Source organism: Amyelois transitella, chromosome 9, assembly GCF_032362555.1.
Source record: "Amyelois transitella isolate CPQ chromosome 9, ilAmyTran1.1, whole genome shotgun sequence".
NCBI classification, from domain to species: domain Eukaryota; kingdom Metazoa; phylum Arthropoda; class Insecta; order Lepidoptera; family Pyralidae; genus Amyelois; species Amyelois transitella.
In genome coordinates, this window is record NC_083512.1 from 3,970,481 (window position 1) to 3,982,636 (window position 12,156).

General features: G+C 34.7%; 1 protein-coding gene across 1 annotated transcript in view; it reads left to right on the forward strand.

Annotated features, from left to right (window-relative positions):
• LOC106134708 (uncharacterized) overlaps positions 1 to 12,156 on the forward strand; it is a 72,445-nt gene that overhangs the window by 11,531 nt on the left and 48,758 nt on the right. The window lies entirely within an intron of this gene.

Genomic DNA, 12,156 nt, shown 5'->3' on the forward strand with positions numbered 1-12,156 from the left:
TACATAAGTGACTTAAGTCAATTAATTAATTCTTTATAAAATGATAAAAATATTATGTCAATTTGTTACAATAAATAAAAGAAAAAAAATACTTGTCAATATTTGATATAATAAGTTATTTAGCTAGGCTATATTTTTATCTCAAGCAGGCAAAACTGGTCGTCATACAATTGAACTTGACTCATACATACAATGGAAACCGGCAGCGGTAAGAATAACCGCAGACAGATCTAAACAAGGACTGTTTACACATAATTTTGTACTTCCAAATACGGTACATTTATAGCCGAAGATTAATTTGTAAAGGACATCGATGACATAAGAATAACGGTACCTAGGCATAGGCATACCTACACGCTATTAAGCAGGATTTTGAATTAAGAACTTTTAGGCTATTTGTTTAACATTACTTTTGTTAATAAGCAATTTTTTATGACTATATTTATATTAAGGCATATACATAACTGCATGCTTTTTCAGCAGGATTTTGATCATAACTATAATAATAAGTAGAGTTAAAACAATAGGATTTAAAAATAAAAATACTACACTACACTACTTCTTTTTCTGATGAGCATAGCATAAATAAATAGAATTTAACATCCACATATGTATTGCACTGACGATAATAATTTGATCGTAGTAAACTAGATTGTGTTTTAATTATCCGTGGAGACTTTGAGGTCGTGTTTTTAATTATAATTATTATGCCATTTTAAACGAGTTGCAATGCGTCCTGTGAGCCGGCTAATTGTCAGTAATTATTAGTTGTTATGTATCGCTTTAGCCCTTTTAAGTCATAGCGATATTTATGTTAATTCTAATTTTAAGTTAAGGATAATCTATCTGTAAGAAATTATATGAATTAGAAGTTTTGAAATGTACGGGGTATAATTCGTATCTTATCTTTATAAGCTCTATCGTATGTGATGAAGACAGTAGGTATTTATGTGTGTGTGTGTTTAGTATTTTTAATAATTTTCTCTTTAATATAAGAAAATTTTATGTGTCTATTTATACAAATAAGTATTGTAATATGTGGTTCGTATTTATTGAAATAAGAGGTTACCTAGTTGTCGTATAATTCATTGCACAAATTTTACTGCATACTTGGTTGCGACTTAAAATGTTCATTTCTGGAATAAAAATATTGTAATTATTTTTCATGTACATTCATGGTAAGATGTTTTAATCCTATATATATATATATATATATAATAAAATATACCTATATGGACTAGACTTTAACCTTGGGACATCGCTCACGTATTTTTTTTAGATACCTCCTTTTCATATGTCCGTTAAAATTGTATTTTTATGTAACAAATATGGCTAAACGCATTTTACTGAACGCTTTAACTAATACGATTTAACATAACCGCGATCAGAAAATACTTAACTATAAATGATCATGATCATATTACGAAACCATTGAGTTGAGATATTACGGATTAATGTCAGGCTGACATGAACTTTCTATGTAAATCCTAGTTCAGAATGGTCGAGTAAACTCAATGGATCGAGCCGAATATACACTACAAGGTCATTATATAATTTTTGATAAAAAGAAATTTTGCAACGATAAATTATTTTATTTCCTTGAAAAAATGTAATGATTTTACATTTCATTTATGAATTATTAACATGAAACTCTGCATTCAACCATCTCTTTTAGGCTACATTTTGGTTTGTAACCAGTCTCAGTCTTAGCATCTCAATTTTGTCATGAAACTACCCAGCCCAAAGTGACTACCTAGTTTTTTATATGTCTATTCCATATGCGTGAAATGTGTGAGTGATACATCTGTATCACTCACACATTTCACGCATAAAAAATATATATCTATATATTTTTTAATTTCATCAATTTTTCCACATATCGTTGTAGTATCCACTAAACTAGCACTTTCACTAGACCAATGTGAATAGATCATTGCAAGGCGAACCGCCCACGATGTCTGGTATGACTGTCAATTGTTCGGTCGTAGGCCTATGGCGAAATGTTGGACTAATGGTTTATAATAGAATAACCCTTGTTTGTTTTAATCTTACGAATCAGTGAGAGGAAATACGATGTATGGGCTGCATCAAACACATTAGTTCTACTTGATTAATTTGAGGTAAAACGTTTTGAGTGATACTTAAGTGTATAAATGCATACATATAATCAAGTCTATATCCCCTACGGGGTAGACAGTCTTGAAAAGTCTACACTGAAAGGCTACGTTAAGTGGTAAAGCTTTATGATTTAATTTAGATTCAAATAGTGACAGGTTACTAGCCCATCGCCTACAAAAGGAATCCCAAGTTTAGAAGTCCATCCCTTTGTCACCTTTTACGACATCCGTGGGATAGTTATGGAGTAATTCTATTCTAAAGGGCCAGAAACAATAAGACACTTAAGTATATTTCCATCGAATTCCTAGTTGATTCTGGTGTTTATCCTGGTTACCTTCTCAACTCTCTGGAGAGGAGCCTTTACTAAATCAAATTCCTTTCAATCAGCCAAATTACCGGTACCTAACTTTATATCCAAAAAGGTCCTATTTCAACAACATTCACTCGATCGCATTAATTGTAAAATTTACTACCAACTAAAGTTGCACTAAGTAAGATTGTATTGCAATGCAAGTCCAAACATTAAAAAAATCTCAGGTGAGCTCAATAATCCAGTTTTAAGCTGGTTAATTTTGGCTCGAAGTCAAATATTGAAGGGTCCAAAATAAAATTTTGCCGCCGAAATTCTTATTATAAAAACGTGGGCAAAGCAACCTTGGGTTTGGGGACAAGAGTTATGTAGGTCTATGAGCAGTTAATCAATCAGGCTCTTAGTCCTGGACAGTGAATGTTGTGACATTTAGGCCAATTAACATTAAGATTTTAATTTATTTATTATCAAAAGTAATACTAACAATCGTGAAACTTATCCTCAAGAGCCCACGATAGACTAAATTTCTTAGCATAAATATCTATAGTTAACACCATTATAATTTGTTTTAATACTTAAAGTCAGCAATTTTCGGTTCAAATAAATACAAATTATAAATAAATTGTATTTATTTGAACCTACGAAGAAACATCTGAGTAGTGAAATTCTATCTTATAAATGATATTGTAAGTCAAGTACAAATGCTTGTATTCCTTTCACGACGTATTGGTTCAAGGGAGAACGGTTTCACTTTCTCTTAGTTAGCAAATGGACGAATGTTGTTACTAGCCCTAAGTACTACTGTAATGAATATTACAAAATAATATTGAACTAATAAATATCTGCTTGTTAAATTGTGCCGTGTGGTTCCCAGGACTGCCGATTGGTTGCCAGCACTTTAAAATAGGACTACTCCATAACTTTCTCATGGATGTAGTAAAGGGTGAATATGGAAAAAGCTGATAAATTGGGATTCTTGTTGTAGGCGACAACGATTGATTTGAACGTAGCCTTTCAGTGTTTTAAAGACTGTTGGCTCTGTCTTCACCGCAAGGGATATAAACGTTATTATATGCGCATGTAAATTATCTGTCGCTATTTAAAGTTACGGTAATTTAAGAAACAAATAGCATCAATGATGATTTTAATACATTTAAAAGCAACAAAAAATATGAATGCAATTTAACCTTCGATTAATAGTTCGACGTTAAAATGGTAGTGTGATAACTGTTACGATTATGATATTAATAAAACGGTGATATTCGAAGGTTCTACTCGTACAAGTACATCCATTCTCTTCCAATACGTGACCTGCTTGGACCGTTTCAAAATGACTCTGTTCTAAGCTAGTTTTTTTTTTAATATTTTGACGGATATGGATAAAAGTTTTTTTACGCTCTTCTTCTTGTTATGGATTCTATCGCGTTCTTCATAGCTAAAGGTCCAACGGTTCCAAGGCACATTGTCTAATCTAAGAGCAGCCTAAAGAGGGTGTCAAGTAATTTCTTTCCCCGTGTCACATTGGCTGGGTGATCGGTCTCGTATTTCGAAAACATTGAAATCTGTTCAGCAATTTTCCATTTATTTCTTTAGACTCCAGTGGACTCCTCAAGTATTTCATATATTGTATTGATGTTCGTAGGAAATATTTTTCATTATCATAAGTAATTTATCAGTCCGTATCATGGTCCATTCAATAATAGGTGTGGGTTGGTGTGGACTTGTTAGACCAAAAGGTTGTAACACCTTTACCTCTTATTAAACAAGGAAAGCATGGTACTTATATACGAATGAATCCATTTTAGTTGGTTTAAAAGGTTAAAAAAAATCAATAAATTTCTTAAGTGGTGCCACTTGAAGATATCGTCAATCTCAGACGGCGTGTGAACGTAGGCGTTCGCTCTTACGAGTATATGTCATTTCACAATAAGTTATCTTGATATTTTTTGACCGCCAAATAAGTTGATGTTAATATGGTTTCACAGTTCTAAAAAAACATATTACTGTCATGTTCACATTTGAAAAAAAAAACATTGTTAACAATTCCTATTTTTAATTCCTACTCTTGATATAAAATATAATGAAACAGCATTTATAAATATTGCATAACTACCTTTATTTTTTAAAGAGACTGCTTTTAAATGTATTAAAATTTTATTTAAGTATGTTATTTAAGATATTCAAGTAGGTTAAGAGGAATACATAAACATTTAAGAATGTTTAGAAGACAATGTAATATTGGATTCTTTATTTTTATGTTAATTTTTGTCTTGTTTTTCTGTGTAACGCCAAAAAAGTTATTAAAGCATTAAATTTAAACATGCCGTTTTTCAAAGCAATAGAAGTAAGTGAAGCTCATATTAGTATTTAAAGGAAAGTAGGAATTATAAAATTATATCATCTATTCGAGGTTAATATAAATAATGTAATGTAATTACATTAAATTACATACTTGAAGAAATGATTAAAATTCTAGACGTAGTATGTGTTATCAAACAAATACAAACTACTCCGCATCTGATCAAACATTCTGAACAAGAGTTGTGAAACGAAACTACACACAAGCCTTACAAACTTACATTTCTAATAGGTGATAATCATATGTGGAATGGCATCATAAAGAACATTTTGAAATGATAAAGTAAAAAATAAACCAGGGCATCTATCTATAGTCCTTCACATAAAGTTACTAAAATAAAAACTATCAATTACAATAACAATAAATTGTGTATCCCTGTACATCGATTGCTCGCAGCGACGTGATCAAGTGCATTGCCATGTAAAATAGCAATTGACTTGATCAGCTTTTTGGTAAAAAGTTAAAAAACCGATAATGTAATCTCTGGCGTTATTTCAGATGTATTTGCATTGGGTGCAGGTACTTATTATCACACCAAATCTGTTTCATTCCAAAATTCTATTTAGTCATGTTTGCATATAATTTTATAATATACCGCCACACATGAAGTCTCCTATATCAAATCTATTGCCCACACTCCATTGTTCTGTCACCTCTCTCCGCAAAGCAAGGCTACAATACAATGTAATTATTAATTATTCAAATTGAATGGGTTCTTTTTAATGATTACTCAAATCATGGCACCTACTTGGTACCAGTAAGTATAGCCATACTTCCTGGTTCATTAGAATCTTGCACGTTTATTAAAAGGCACCTTCAGTTTTTTTTAAGACAGGATATATGTATGTGCTTACTCTGGCAAAATTTTATAGATGTCTAATGTATCATCTACAAATGAATGTGTGTGAAAAAACTAAGGCGTGTAGAAACATTCTAAACGCTTCCAAAGCAGTCTTAATCAATAATCTAAAGAATTATTAAGTAAATCTAAAACATTAAGATGAGCAGAAATTTATAACTTACAACTACCAACCAGATTAAAATGATTTTACATTACTAAATAGTTGGATTTACTTTATTTGGTGAGTTATTTTTCTGCTAGTAGGTATAATTCTTAATATTCACCTAAAAAGTCAGAAAGAAGATCGAGCATTGAAGGGGCCAAACTCTTATTGTACCTCTTCCGCTAAATACTAAATCTTCAAACACTAAAGAAATTCGTTTCTAAGTTTTAGCTCAAAGGCGATGCTTAATTACAAAAAGTATCTTTGATTGAAACAAGAACCTCCTACAATGCGCCTATAGTCCATTGTCAGGTTTTTCACACCTCGTTCACTCAATGCCGAATAATTGGCACTACAATTACTTCAAATTATTAAACCAAGCATTAATTTTTACCACGTTTCTTTTGCTTGTCAGGCGTGATACGATTTCATGAAGCGCGCTTTCTCACATCGGAGTCTGTATTTTGATTTTTTATATGTAGTGTATGCTGGTTAAAAGCTTCTGTCTGTCGTTTATCGGATAGCTATAATGAATGGAAAGCCATATTTTACTAATTTAAATATAAAAAAGGTTACTCGGCTACCAACGCAAAAATCATGGATAATGTAGAAATTTGACATTATTACCAAAATTTGATGGGGGAGAGAAAGTATCATTAAAAGAGCTATTGATTAACGACTGTCAAAAAGACCTTAAGGAGCCCACTTAGATGGCAGGACAGCTCAAGATTGACCGGCATGGAGAGGAAGGGCGACCTCAAATAGTAGTCTAGAGGAAGAAGAACTCCCGTAGCCGAAAATCTATCGCCGTTTCGCTATTTATAATGACGTGAAACGGGACAGCGATAGTTTGTCGCGCGATAGAAAGCTACGGGGGTAGGTGTCGTTATTAAAGCTTGACAATTTCTACTGCAGCTAACCCAAGGACAAAAATATTTTCATAATTTGAACTAAATATAATATGCAAGAACATTTTAAGCCACAGGTTTCCTAATTCTATCTAGGTTTTACCATATATCTCCTAGTTATTTCTGTAGGTTGGTCTTGACGAATTACACGTAAACGGACATTTATCACGGTGAAAGACACTGTCAGGCCGGTTTAAATCCAGTTTTTAGTGCCGTGCTCTACTATCAGAACATTTACAATTATCAACTTCATTGCACAATCTTTTGCAATATACATATATGACATATATATATATATATATAGTATCCCTAGATTTGATGGAAATAATAACGATCCCTACAAACTTTTTTCGCTTCATCCCCTCATTCATAACTCTCGTCTGTTTCGGGTACTCTTGACCTCGCTAATCGGCCCAGACTACCCACTAAAACCTCCTACGGCGTTTCCGCACCAGCCGTTGTTGGGGGCGTCGTGGGATCGCAAGCATTCTACCACGACGCCCCCCGGTTTCGCCTTACGGCGCGATTAGGGTAAACGGCGGGCGTATTGCGCCCGCCGTCTGCCTCTTCGTCCTCGCCGGCATGGGAGCGCTTCAGCTCTCGCTTCACGCTCCCTCTCAGCGGTCTCCTTCTGCGACATTACCGTCTCGCAGAAGCAGGACATCGCGTCCCAGCATCTCTCGCTGCCCAGCATCTTATTGACGATGCAGTGCAGCGAGAGATCGCGGTCGCCCAGGGCCACTGCTAGGGCCACCCTTTCTGTGGCCCACCTCTCACATTCTGCCAGGGTGTGTTGAGCCGTGTCGTCCGGCTCCCCACACTCGTGGCAGACCGGGCTTGGCTCTCTGCCTATTGTATGCAGGTAATGACCGAAGCACCCGTGTCCGGTCATCACCTGCGTCATTCTGTACGTCAGTTGGCCGTACTTTCTATCCATCCATTCTTCGAGCGATGGGAGGAGCGCCCCGATGGTACGTATACCATACGGGGAGTTTTCTAGCTCATCTCGCCACCGCTCTTTCAACCTGTCTACGACCAACTGACGGGCCCCTCTCACTTCTCTTGGGGCGGGCCTTTCCCCGAGAGCTCGTCTTCTCGCCCGCTCCCAATAAACCTCCGCCTGAGTTTTTGCGTCCATGTCCCATGGTGGGGTGCCGGCCAATACGCATGCCGCCGCAGGGTACTCTTGACCTGACCTTTTGCTATTGAGAAATTCTGTAAAAAAAATTTTTTATACTTCATTGTACAAAGAATGCGCATAGCCGCTACTTGTGAGCCTTCATCCATAAATCATGTTTAACTAAATATACTGCGGAAATAATTTACTTAACTTTCTTAAGTAAGAGTCAACCTCTTAACATAAATGTTTTTACTAGGAAAGTCATCGTTTAGAGATAAGCACCTACATACATAAGCATGTATGCTTAACTTCGACTTGGTCACATTACTAAGACTTGGTCATTGTTTTTTCCTGCGATTTCCAACTGTACGAATTTTCAAAAAATTAAAGCCCTAGAATTAAAGTATAAATACTATATATATTGGTATTCGGAGAATCGCATCGTGCAAAGCCTTTCACACTTTTTCAATTTGATATCATTTAGCCTAGGTAAGGCTAAATAATATCAAATAATCAGAAATTTTAAATACATACAGTATTAGAACATAAAATATGTCTTCATCACATGCGGGGTAGACAGAGTCAACAATCTTGAAAAGACTGTTAGACCACGGTCAGCTGTTTGGCTAAATGATAGAATTTAGATTCATATAGTGACAGGTTTCTAGCCCGTCGCCTAAAATAAGAATCGAGAAAAAAAATCTAAGTCGCTTAGTCGCCTTCTACGACATCCATGGGAAAGTGATTGAGTGGTCCTTTTCTTTTCTGTCGGTGCCGGGAACCACACGACACATGTATTACATCACAAGAAATACAGACAACAGCATATTAATGACTTGCATGTCGTAAAATAATTGGAACATTTTAACAATTTATCAGACAGGACCTAATGAAACCTATAAAGATTTCATAACAAAAAAAAAAATATTGCTTTTATAATGATTTCATAAAATAAATTTTAGCGACTGTGTGTCGGCCAAAAAAAAACTTTGAGTTAGACAAAATGTTGTCTTACTACTACATTAATCTTAAATGAATCTAAAAACACAAGTTCCTCTTACACAATTCGGATATCCTCTCAAATCTTGGTTAAACAAGTTGTAAAAAACATTACGAGGTATGCACTCTCAACACGTTCTCTTATGCAAAACCTGCCAAGGGCGGAATTACATTGCTTTATAGGGAAAAACACGTTAGATGAAGACTTGAAACTGTCCATACATTTCCATTGCTAATTGACTGGTTCTTTGTGCTAACTTGTTTAAATGCCGCCTTATTTATAAACTGCTTTATACTATTTGTGATGTTAATACCATAGGTTTAAATATATTCCGTTTTTGAGTCATTCGTCAATTACCTAAGATAAATTTTATTGCTAAGATATAAAAAACCTTAATTCAATTTTTTATATCTTAGCAATAAAGAGCTGTCAGGGCATCTTTATTTCTCCTTCATAATAATGATGATAATTTCATATTCTTTTTACATTACTTTTTCATAAATTTTATTATCTCTGCGGGAGTCGCGTCTGATGATTTTTTTTTTCTTGTGGGTGCAGATTTTTGTTGTAGTTGGGAATTAAACTAAAAAATGATTCATCAATCCCAAATTTCCGTTATTTATTAAAACTAGATCTCTGTCGTAGATTCAGCTTGACAAGGCTAGACAATCACGCAATATTGTCGCTACGTTTAGTGAGCGGGATAGGCACCTAGGTGGTAATAAAAGTAATAACTACCATTACATCTCAAGTATGTTATAAGAACTGTGACAGTTCAATGTACGGGTATTTTCTTGTTTTTTGCACATTCCTGGTTAACTGGCCGTACTGTATATATACTAGTATGAAGTATCATAAAGAATAAAATATTCAACAGCTTAAGTTGAAGGTAAAAATAATGAGTATAAGAACGAGTATCATTGACTTGGTTTCCCATTACAAAGGTTCCGAACTTTATTTTGGGCTTGCACAATCTGAGTCATTAGGTCCTTAGATAGATATTTATTATCCTTTGTAAATTGAGCGCATTATTTGTAGCAGTGCTTACATAATTTTTTCCTAAATGCTCACGCGCTGAGGCGTTTGGAGACGCTAAAATCTTGCGTCAATACCTAAAATTGTTAGTGTAATTATATTATAGGTATAACTTATTGCAAAAGTAAAATTTACAAAAACATTCAAATTACCTATAGGTAGTTAACAGCTGAAAGTGGCCTATCAGTCTTTTCAAGACTGTTGGCTCTGTCCACCCCGCAAGGCATATAGACGTGATTTTATGTATGTATTATAACTATGTAGTTCTACATAATAGACTGCCAGTACCTGCCAGTGCCAGCACAGCATGCATTCAGTACCTAATTAATATAAGGTCATACAAATTCCCACCTTTCTCTCAACGAAATTAAGTGTCTTAAGAAAATGACACTGTAGATAGCATGTCATACGAATGCATAATACGATAGCTTCCATTGTCTTAGCCTGGGAAACCTGAGCCCTCAGTTGTTATGGGAAGGCGATCTTGCCTTACTAACACTGCTTTTATAGATCTAACTGTACTGCAAGCCTATTCAACGTCTTTGCAGAGAAGGTCTTTGTTTTAGAAGAGGAATGTGTTAAGGTATTATAAGAGTTATAGTTTAACTGTCAACGCTGTCTGTCATTTGAGAAACTAAAAAGATATGTAGGGTTTTTTATAAAGGTACTTTTTTTTCTAATGAATAAACTCTAAACTAATAGACCTATGCAATTTAGATAAACTTATCAAAGAAACAGATAGTCCGTGAAACATGTACATACATACATACTACATACCGTATTGACATTTAATTTCATTTCCTGTAATAAAGCAAAGCCTTCGAAATTTATTCCTTTTTAGGTAGTTCGTGTTATCTTAAAATATTTAAGACGAATGAAAATACTTTATTTCTTGTGACGTCAAATCTCGGCTCTGCAGGTCCTAAGCTCAATTCCTGTTTTCAACAACCATTATAAAAAGACTCGTCTTGTAGCAAAAAAACAACTGTTGGTTCAGTCTTCGTCGTAAGGGATAGAGACGTGAAATATGTAGGAATGTTAAGACTAGGATTTGAGTTCTTTCTTACGTCTTTTTACCTCTGTCCTTAATATACCTTCTCAACTTTCATGAACAAAGCGGCAGGACACGACACATCTAGGAACCTGCTAAAATGAGATAGCGATGCAAATAAACTATGAATATAAATACCATAAACAGTGCACCTTTTTATTTTCTAACTAATTGAGTATTTTGTTCAAGTCTTCACCGATAGACCGTTGAGAAATTTGCGGTGTCGTCCACACGTTTAGTAATAGATAGATATTTATCTTTTAACTATTTCAATGGAGCCACGGCTACTGGTAAGAAAAGATACGCATCTTGATAAGTTAAATCGTTTTCCATTTAAAACGCATCGGGCGCTGGCCTAAATTGCACTTGAACAAAATACGGAGATTACAGAATATGAAATTCGTCCAGTAGTTTTCGAGTTTAGATTGCGAACAGACAGACTCTCTCTCACTCTCTCTGGAGAAGAGCCAGGGGTACACCTTTTGACAATGATCCAGAATCATGTATTACAGGGTTTCCCAGAAGCGATTCCTGCCTGACCTCCTCAACCTTTGCGGGGAATCCTAACCCTTTACGAAATTCACGGCAAAGAGATTGAGTATTCCTTTTCTAAGGCACAATAAAGTACTCGTAAACGTGCTCGTACTCGGGAACCGCACAGCACAACAACATTATCTCTTAAAACATTCTTCTCTACTGTGTTGTTATTTTGACTTGCGCTTGCGACAGATCCTCATAAACGATAGTAACGATTAGTCTTACGACTGCGATGTTCTGGTCAATGTTATTATTGACCAAAGATTTCAACATCCAAGCAATCATGTTGAACGATTTGTTAGTTTATGCGTATTTGAATAAAAAACATAATAAAAGACTTTATTCGCTGACTTTGTACATTATCAGTTAATTACACAGAATAAGCTGATTTGGAAAGAATTGTGTGTTCTTCATGCATCAGCAACGAGATTTTGATCAGGTTGTCCAGGAATAAAAAACATACATACATATCATCTCACTCTTTTCTGCAGCGATCTTTGTATACTTCTTTTGCTTCACCCTCATTCATCAATATTTAATGCAGGGTTGTTTAAAAGCTTAAGTTTATTAGCATAAGAATCGAAATTATTCTCCAACAGAAAAACTTCAGAATTAGGCCATATTTTCCTTGTAGACGGCGTAGACACTCAAATGCCACTAGAGAATAAAATCACTAGCAATTATTGTATCTAAACTTACTATAATAGTCTCTTC